Consider the following 10022-nt stretch of genomic DNA (forward strand, 5'->3'; position numbering starts at 1 on the left):
AGGGAAGACAGGAACGAACATCCAGAACAATACAATGACGGAACTGGGGACTACTGACTTAGACACGGACTAAATACACAAGACAAGCTAGACTTAATAGGACACAGGCGAGCACAATCAGGATTGAACACGAGGTAATGAGGGGGGCGTGGCACACATCGGGATCGTACGGAGCAGGGTGTGACAGAACCCCCCCCCAAAGGCGCGCACACCGGGCGCGCCAGAGGAGAGGCGACGGACGAGACGAACCGGGAAAACAGGACCTGGAAAACAAAACAGAACGTCAACCAAAACCAGGGAACAGGATGGAGACACAGAAGAAGACCAAGGACGAGAGGAAGGACAAGAGACGACACAGAACAGGGAAGGCAGACAGGCAAACAAGGAAGGGAGACACAGAAGGGGAGACAGGCGGAACAAAAGGGCCAGGAGTGAACGGAGGAGGAACAAAGGGACGAGGAGCAGAGACAGGCGGGACAAACGGAAAGGGAGGAGGAACAAGGGGAGCACGAGGGAGCCCAGGCGGGCGACGGGCAGCGGCCGGAGGGGCCGCAGGCGGGAGGGAGAAGGGAGCTGAAGGGGACCACCCAGGGGCCAAGGGAACGGGACGAGGGAGTGACGGAGGGGACACGGAGGGAGCAGGAGGGAACACCGGTGCAGGCAGGCAAAAGGGGGAAGCCGCGGCAGGCGGAGGCGCAGCCGGAGCCGGCGAAGGCGCCGTCCGACGCCCAGCCGGAGCAGGGGGGCCCGGAGGCGACCGACATGGAGCCGGAGGAGGGACCGAGGACCAGCACCGAGGATCCAGGGGGGGACCCGGCGGCGACCGCCGACCCCGAGCCGGAGGACCCGCAGGCAGCCACCGAGCCACAGCCAGGGGCTGAACGGGCGAGCCAGGGGGCAGGGCGGGCGGGACCCGGGCCCTACGCCTATGTCCCCGTCCCTTGCTGGAGACGGAGAGGCGGGGTCCTGGGGGGCGTCGGCTTTGCCGGGGTAAGGGCGAGGGAGTCAGGAAGGAGGTGCCCGAGGGTGTAGACTCGGGCAGAGCAGGGGGCGTGGCTGCAGGTGATGCAGCCGGGGCCGCGGGCGTGGCCGCAGGCGGGCCGGGCAGGACTGGAGAGGCGGCCTCAAGCAGGGCCGCGGGCAAGACGGGAGAGGCGGCCTCAGGCAGGGCCGCGGGCAGGTGTCCAGCAGGGGGCGCCGCGGGCAGAGCGGCGTCATCCTCCGCTGGCGTGCGGCCAGCAGGGGGCGCCGCGGGCAGAGCGGCGTCATCCTCCGCCGGTGCGACTGCCGGTGAGCAGGGCTGGCCGGACAGGACAGGCGAGACAGGCAGGACAGGAGCCGGCAGGGCAGGCGAGACAGGCAGGACAGGAGCCGGCAGGGCAGGCGAGACAGGCAGGACAGGAGCCGGCATGGCAGGCGAGACAGGCAGGACAGGAGCCGGCATGGCAGGCGAGACAGGCAGGACAGGAGCCGGCAGGGCAGGCGAGACAGGCAGGACAGGAGCCGGCAGGGCAGGCGAGACAGGCAGTTCAAGAGCCGGCAGAACAGGCGAGACAGGCAGTTCAGGTGCCGGCAGAACAGGCGAGACAGGCAGTTCAGGTGCTGGTAGGACGGGCGCCGCCGTCACGTGGCCAGCACGGGGCACCTCAGAGGGCACCTCGGGTGTGCGGCCAGCAGGGGGCGCCTCGGCGGGCACCTCATTCGGAGCTGCAGCGGGCACCCTTGGTTCCTGGTCACCAGGGGGTGCCGCCATCACGCGGCCAGCAGGGGGCGCCGTCGTGGGCGCCGCCATCACGCGGCCAGCAGGGGGCGCCGTCGTGGGCGCCGCCATCACGCGGCCAGCAGGGGGCGCCGTCGTGGGCGCCACCATCACGCAGCTAGCCGGGGGCGCCGCCATCACGCAGCCAGCAGGGGGTACCGCAGCGGGCGCCGCCCTCACGCGGCCAGCAGGGGGCGCCGCAGCGGGTGCTGCAGCCAGAGTGGTGGCAGCTGCAGGAACCGCAGGCAGGTCAGGCAGGACAAGCGGGTCAGGTGGGTCAAGTAAGACAGGCGAGTCAGGCTGGACAGGCGGGTCCGGCAGTGCCGCGGGCAGAGCGGCGGCATCAGCAGCAGGCGGTGCCGCGGGCAAAGCGGCGGCATCAGCAGCCGGCGGTGCAGCCGCGGGCAGATCAGCGGCGGCAGCAGGCAGCGCAGCCGCGGGCAGATCGGCGGCGGCAGCAGGCGGGTCAGGCGGGACAAGCAAGACAGGCGGGTCAGGCTGGACCGGCGGGTCAAGCAGTGCCGCGGGCAGAGCGGCGGCATCAGCAGCAGGCGGTGCCGCGGGCAAAGCGGCGGCATCAGCAGCCGGCGGTGCAGCCGGCAAAGCGGCGGCATCAGCAGCAGGCGGTGCAGCCGCGGGCAGATCGGCGGCGGCAGCAGGCAGCGCAGCCGCGGGCAGACCGGCGGCGGCAGCAGGCAGCGCAGCCGCGGGCAGACCGGCGGCGGCAGCAGGCAGCGCAGCCGCGGGCAGATCGGCGGCGGCAGCAGACAGCGCAGCCGCTGGCAGATCGTCCCAGGCAGGGAGAAGCGAGCAAGCCCCCACGAAGAGCGTCGGGGCAGCTTCTTCGGCTTTACCCCTTCGCTTCTTCTTCTTGCGCCGCCCGGAAGCTGTAGGAGGCTGTGACGTTGTCTCAGTACCGGCGAGGGGCTGGAACCGCTTCGCCCGGAATTGGTGGACCAGCTGGAGCAGCAGGGAGCGCACCTCCGCCAGAATGCGCTCCTCTGTCACAGGGTTTACTTCCTGGAGGAGATCCCGGCTCCGTTCGACTAAGCCGAATAGCGTGGGGTCTTCCTGGATCTCCGGCTGCTCTCCCCAGTACGCGACCTCATGCAGCAGGACGAGCCAGAGGTCGTCGCCCTGCTGCGTCGCGTTGTTTGGGAGTTCCGTCATTCTGTCAGGATTCAAGGTCGGGCGAGCCGAAAAGCAGGCGATCGGAGCCGTCAATACGGACAAACGGGGTTTTATTAGGCGAGGGAAGACAGGAACGAACATCCAGAACAATACAATGACGGAACTGGGGACTACTGACTTAGACACGGACTAAATACACAAGACAAGCTAGACTTAATAGGACACAGGCGAGCACAATCAGGATTGAACACGAGGTAATGAGGGGGGCGTGGCACACATCGGGATCGTACGGAGCAGGGTGTGACAGAAACCAGCCTTGTTCATTTTTTTCCCCGCTGCGTTCCGCAACGCGCTAACATGCAGAAATGTACGAGTGGAAGTCAATAGTTAACTACCTTGGTAAACATCTGTTTCCAAACAGATTTCGCGTATTTGAGATCGCTGCTTTTTTGCTCGTTATTCCTGTTTTTATGGTTTTATTTATTTTTTTGCACGTATTTGAATTTTATTCATCAGTTTCCCGTTTTTGACTCCGTTTGCCTCTACCAATCATAAGGTACATATAATTTTAATATTGGGATAAATTTTCTTAATAATTGAACGCTATTTGCTCATCAGACCAGGCAACATTTTTCCAGTCTTCAACTGTCCAATTTTGGTGAGCTCGTGCAAATTGTAGCCTCTTTTTCCTATTTGCAGTGGAGATGAGTGGTACCCGGTGGGGTCTTCTGCTGTTGTAGCCCATCCGCCTCAAGGTTTTGCGTGTTGTGGCTTCACAAATGCTTTGTTGCATACCTCGGTTGTAACGAGTGGTTATTTCAGTCAAAGTTGCTCTTCTATCAGCTTGAATCAGTCGGCCCATTCTCCTCTGACCTCTAGCATCAACAAGGCATTTTCGCCCACAGGACTGCCGCATACTGGATGTTTTTCCCTTTGCACACCATTCTTTGTAAACCCTAGAAATGGTTGTGCGTGAAAATCCCAGTATCTGAGCAGATTGTGAAATACTCAGACCGGCCCGTCTGGCACCAACAACCATGCCACGCTCAAAATTGCTTAAATCACCTTTCTTTCCCATTCTGACATTCAGTTTGGAGTTCAGGAGATTGTCTTGACCAGGACCACACCCCTAAATGCATTGAAGCAACTGCCATGTGATTGGTTGATTAGATAATTGCATTAATGAGAAATTGAACAGGTGTTCCTAATAATCCTTTAGGTGAGTGTATGTGGCACATATATGACTGGGCCAGGAGAGGGGACCTCAACTGACCACACTTATTTACTGTAATTTCACATGAATACCTGCAAAAACAGTTCCAGAAATATTGCTAAATTAATCAACTCAGTTGAAAACATAGTAATAATGGAAATAAATACCTCTTTATCCAATCAAAAAGCTCCATTCACCTTAAGAAACTCCTTAGTGTTCACTTAACTAAACACAATCATTCATGTCACGTCCACAGACTGTGAATGGACAATGCATAAGTGCAAACCAGAATTAGCATAGTAATTATTCTCTGGTTTTCATTGAAAGCAGTGCATACTGCATGAGTAAATATTTGTCCAGGTGAATATCTCGATAAGGCTGATAACAAATGTAGTGTTGTTTTGGGGTAAAGTAATATTTTGCAAGCACCATGATATTTTATTTTTTAAATGACATCATTTCATTTTCGGAACCAACTGGAACGATTTCTTTGTAAAGTATACAGTGCCATATACAGTCTATGGTTAGACTATATCATCAACCTTAATAGTTATGTGTGACTATAATCCAACTGCTCACACCTGTCACCCCCAGGTATTTTTAAGTCAGAAACTATTAGTGCAGAATGACTATTGATTTCTCCTTTTAAATACAGTGGAACCCACTTATAGTGATCACGGTTGTAGTAATAAACAGCTTTTATGGATCAAAAAGCTTGGGAGAGAATCAATCCTACAGTCATGGCCGAAATTATCGGCACCCCTAGAATTTTTCCAGAAAATGCACCATTTCTCCCAGAAAATTGTTGCGATTAGAAATGTTTTGGTATACACATCTTTATTCCTTTATGTGCATGTCACGCCCCGCTCCGTCCGCTCCTGATGTGTGCCGCGCCCACCTCGTTACCTTGTGTTCAGCCCTGAGTGTGATCACCTGTGTCCTGTTAGGTCTAGCTTGTCTTTTGTATTTAGTCCTCGTCTGAGTCAGTCTCTCCCAGATCTGTCATTGTATTGTCCGTGGATGTCTCTGCGTGCTCGTCGTTTGCCAATTAAACCCCGTTACCTGACTTCCTGGCTGCTGTCGCCTGCTTCCCGGCTCGCCTACCGTCCGATCGTGACGGATCAACACAAAAAAACAGAGAAAAAGGCCAAATTTTACACCATTCCACACGGAACTCCAAAAATGGGCTGGACAAAATTATTGTCACCTTTTCAAAATTGTGGGTAAATCGTTTTATTTCAAGCATATGATGCTCGTTTGAACTCACCTGGCAATATAGCAATCACACCTGATGCCAGTTAAAATGGAGAAAAGTTGACCTTTCTGTTGTGTGTCTGTGTGTGCCACACTAAGCATGGAGAACAGAAATAAGAGCAGAGAATTGTCTGAGGACTTGAGAACAAAAATTCTGGAAAAATATCAACAATCTCAAGACTACAAGTCCATCTCCAGAGATCTTCATGTTCCTTTGTCCACTGCGCGCAACATGATTGAGAAGTTCACAACACATGGCACTGTAGCTAATCTCACTGGATGTGGACGGAAATTGATAAAAGACTTCAATGAAGGATAGTCCAAATGGTGGATAAACAGCCCCAATCAACTTCTAAACAAATTCAAGCTGTTCTGCAGACTCAGGGTGCAACAGTGTCAGCTTGAACTATCCCTCGACATCTGACCGAAATGAAACGCTATGGCAGGAGACCCAGGAGGACCCCACTGCTGACACAGAAACATAAAAAAGCCAGACTGGAGTTTGCCAAAATGTACTTGAGGAAGCCAAAACCCTTCTGGGAGAACGTCTTGTGGACAGATGAGACCAAGGTAGAGCTTTTTGGTAAAGCTCATCATTCTACTGTTTACAGAAAATGGAATGAGGCCTACAAAGAAAAGAACACAGTACCTACAGTCAAAAATGGTGGAGGTTCTAAGATGTTTTTGGGATGTTTTGCTGCCTCTGGCACTGGATGCCTTGACTGTGTGCAAGGCATCATGAAATCTTAAGACTACCAAAAGATTTTGGAATGGAATGACCCTTTATTGCTGTTGCAAAAAAAAAAACACCTCAGCAACATAAGCACATGGTCACTACACCTTACAACATAAAAGTCGTGAATTGCAACAGGGGAGGGAAATGGGGAGGTGGAGGTAGTCCAGCATAGACAAACATCCATCCGGTCCTGCAGCCATTACGGCGCTGGTCACAGACCCGCCTGTTCACGCTGGGGGTATGAAGCGGCGAAGGCGTGGGATCGGGGGAGGGTGTCCTTGGGATTGGGGGAGAGGAATGCAAGAGAGTCTCACTGCCTTGTTCTTCCGGGGGAGTTGTTGAATTCAGCAGCAGCCTTGGCCAAGGCCAGTGCTGATTAGGGGGGAGCCAAAAGCAGATAGATAGATATGGTTGTTTGGGTTTTCGGGCAAGAAGCTGTAATTTCGCAGCTCCTCTAATGTCCACGCTGGTTTTATTTTTTAACTTTATTTTGATAAGCCTCCTTTGCCTAGTATGGAAGCCCGTTACTACGGAGCCCCTAAGGGGACAAAGGAGGAGAAAAAAAATGGCAGAAGAAAAAAACGCAAAACATGACTTTTTTTTTTTTCTTCTGCCGTTATTTTTTTCTGCTCCCTTGTCACCTTAGGGGCTCCGTAGAAATTAAATTAAAAACTTACATTTTATAGAATTTTTTCCCCCGGTGGCGGAAAAGGGCTTCCATAGCCTTGCGATAACCTGTAAGCTTCTAGCTAACTACCGGAGGCATGGTGGGAAAAAGAAAGTTATTTGCTCTCAATGACAAGTATAAACTCATTGAAGCTTATTTAAACTGCCAAAAAACTAGCCACCGAGATGCAACGGGTACAACTACAATAAAGCTATATTTTATGCACAATATTATACTTTATTGAAGCGCCGAGCAGACCGAGGAATCGCGGCGCCGGCGAATGAAAACAACAAGAGGCGGGCTGACCCGAACTTGTTCTTTATGTTACTCCTTAAAATGACGACTCAATAAGCAACAATAAGACCAATACAAACAATAAGCCATAAATGACAGGGGAACACGGGGAAGTTACACTAAGGATGGTAAGACATATACTGTACACGGCGGGTAATAACACGATAGCTGCACGCGAGGAACAGACAAGAACCGAGTACAACCACAGTTAAAGATACACGCGACAATCGGATACTCTGCAAAAATACAAACGGGCTATATACGAGACATACACGGGGCTATATGAGATATGCAGATGCCGCCGGCGCTGCAATATTATATCGTATTTGAATTATACATAGTTCAGTAATTTAATTTGTACAGTACTTTAATTTGACAGGTGTTTGAAACAGCTGTACTGTAATTTGAAAGAGTCAATAAAATTCTGTAAATAGTGATGCTGTTCGTTTTATTACCTTATATTCATGTAATAAATATACAAATGTTAATTAGATGGTAATCTGTCTGCAACATAAAAAAGAAAAATTGGTTATAATGATCATTATAGTGATCAATTTCACCCAGACAGACTTGATCACTGTATGCAGATTCCACTGTATTTGGAGACTGCCAGATATGTAACATGTACATAGGTGATGTTGCAGAGGCAGCCAACTGACATTCCCTGAATGAGAATCCTTGCATCCATAGCTGAATGTCAGTTCATTCTGCTCCAACAGAATTTCTGATCACAACTGGTTAATGGTATACCTCTCAATCCATGCCTGCGCACTAGGCCATTTTGTAACTAGGCTATGTAATAAAAGTGGAATCACTTTTATTACTATTTATAAAATCATTAACATTACTTTTTATTTTATATTTATTTATGCTGTAATTCAATCTACTCTGACATCTTTGCCCCAGGGCAAAATCTAAAACTTTTACAATGCTTTCAGGGAAATCTGGTCCATATCTACTCCTTTCATACTCTGACCAAACCCTGTGAAATGGGTTTCTGGATAAATGGGATTGTCATTAATCCACACGCTAGGCTCATCTATAATTAAGTAGCCAAAGGATTGTGTGTGACCCCACCCCCTTCTGCCTCTGCCTTGAAATTAGACATCTGAATAGATAATGCCAACATTTATTTCCTTCAGTAAGCCATCAGATATGAAGCTGCTATTGATTACAGATGGTTCCGCTTCCTGAGCGACATTGTTGACCTTTAGGGCAGTGTGGAGCATTCTCGTTGGGGCCCACTCATTAGATGTGCCTTAGGGCCACTTTGAACACCTATAGAACACTTCACTGAGCAGATCCATCGTCCTGCAGGAAATTCTCCTGTAAAGGAGTGATTCTGAAAGGTGGTCTTTTTGAGTAGCATTGGGCAGTGCTAATTCTTTTATATTTGTCTTAGTTGTTTTTTGTTGTTGTTGTTATTTGCCACCTGTTAAACTGCATTGTTTTTTCCTGTATCCATGACATAACACAGTACCATCCCTTAGTGTATGAGGTTGTGCATTTGCATTTTAAAATCTTACTCTGATAAACAAACTAGAAACAATAATCCTTTTGAAATTACAGTGATTCAGCCCAAAATAATAGTTTTCAGGTGCAGGGTGTTTGGAGCACATCGAGGGCATTAGAAGGTGCAAGGCAGGGGAACACCCACACAGACACAAACACCCACTATGGACAAGATACCACTTCTCCTGTTTGCATGTTTATGGGATGAGGAAACCACTGCAATGCAGGGAAATAAGCAAAGTCCACACCGAGAGCAGGGCTTTGCTTTATGCAGCCATGATGTGAGGTCAACGAGGCACCCCATCTTATACAACAAAGATAATACATTTCAGAATGGAACACTTTATATTAATATACTGTTTTGTTGTTTCATAGGCTCCTAGCAAGATTAAATGAACCACGTATAAATTAAGCATATCAAATGGTCTTATTTTACCGTATTAAAAATAAATTACAGCAAATAAAAATCAGTACAATGCTACTACTACTGTCTCACAATAACTTGTACAGCAAAATATCACCTCACATGGGAAACAAAAGAAAAAAATTAACATTACAAAACCATGAGCTTTGTTCTGTCTTCTGTAAAGAGAGAACAATGTCTAAGAATTTGTATTCTAAAATCAACCATGGCTGTGTCATGCATAACATACTGTTGAATTACATGGGGACAATTTATAAAAGTACAGAAATAAATGGTTTAGTGCATGATATTTTTCCAAAAGGAAGTCAATATCCCTATTAATTAGAGGAACTAGCTAATTAAGCTACACCTATTACTGACACAGGTATTAGGCACTGAGCCAGCAACAAAAATTTTTGGTACAAAGGATGGTCGTATACAAGAGGCCACAAGATGCCATCTTTCCAACAAGTGAGTTCTCGAAATGTATGCCCCACTTGAGCTGCACTGGTCAACCACAAGTGAAGTGATTGTGAAGTGAAAATGTCTGGGAGCGAGTGGTAGGCCACACAAATCCACAGAAAGGGACACAAAACATTAATACCTAGCCTAAATGGCAGCAGATCCCACCAGCAATGTTCCAGCATCTAATGGAAAACCTTCCCAGAAGTGCTGAGGCCTTGGTAGCAATAAAGGGAGGATCATCTTCATAATAAGATGTTGGACAAGTCACTGCCCACATACTTCTGGCCATATACAGGGTACTTCAACTTCAACTGTACACCAGATTTTCATAGAATGGCAGCCCAAGATTATGTAACCAAGCATAAGTAATATGAAGTGGATGTTTGCATTGTAATGAAAGATTATTTGTTTACATTCCATAGTTTAGTAAAATTAAATTATTACATATACTAAGTCCAGGTAATTTGAGTACCATTACAGCGATACTGTATCAAATTCTTAAGAGATAACACCCATCTCCCAGCAGTCTATCTCCCAGTCAGAGGGGAGGGTACAAAATATTCCAAATGTCTTTAAATTGTTGTAGTG

This window comes from Paramormyrops kingsleyae, chromosome 5, assembly GCF_048594095.1.
Source record: "Paramormyrops kingsleyae isolate MSU_618 chromosome 5, PKINGS_0.4, whole genome shotgun sequence".
NCBI lineage: Eukaryota > Metazoa > Chordata > Actinopteri > Osteoglossiformes > Mormyridae > Paramormyrops > Paramormyrops kingsleyae.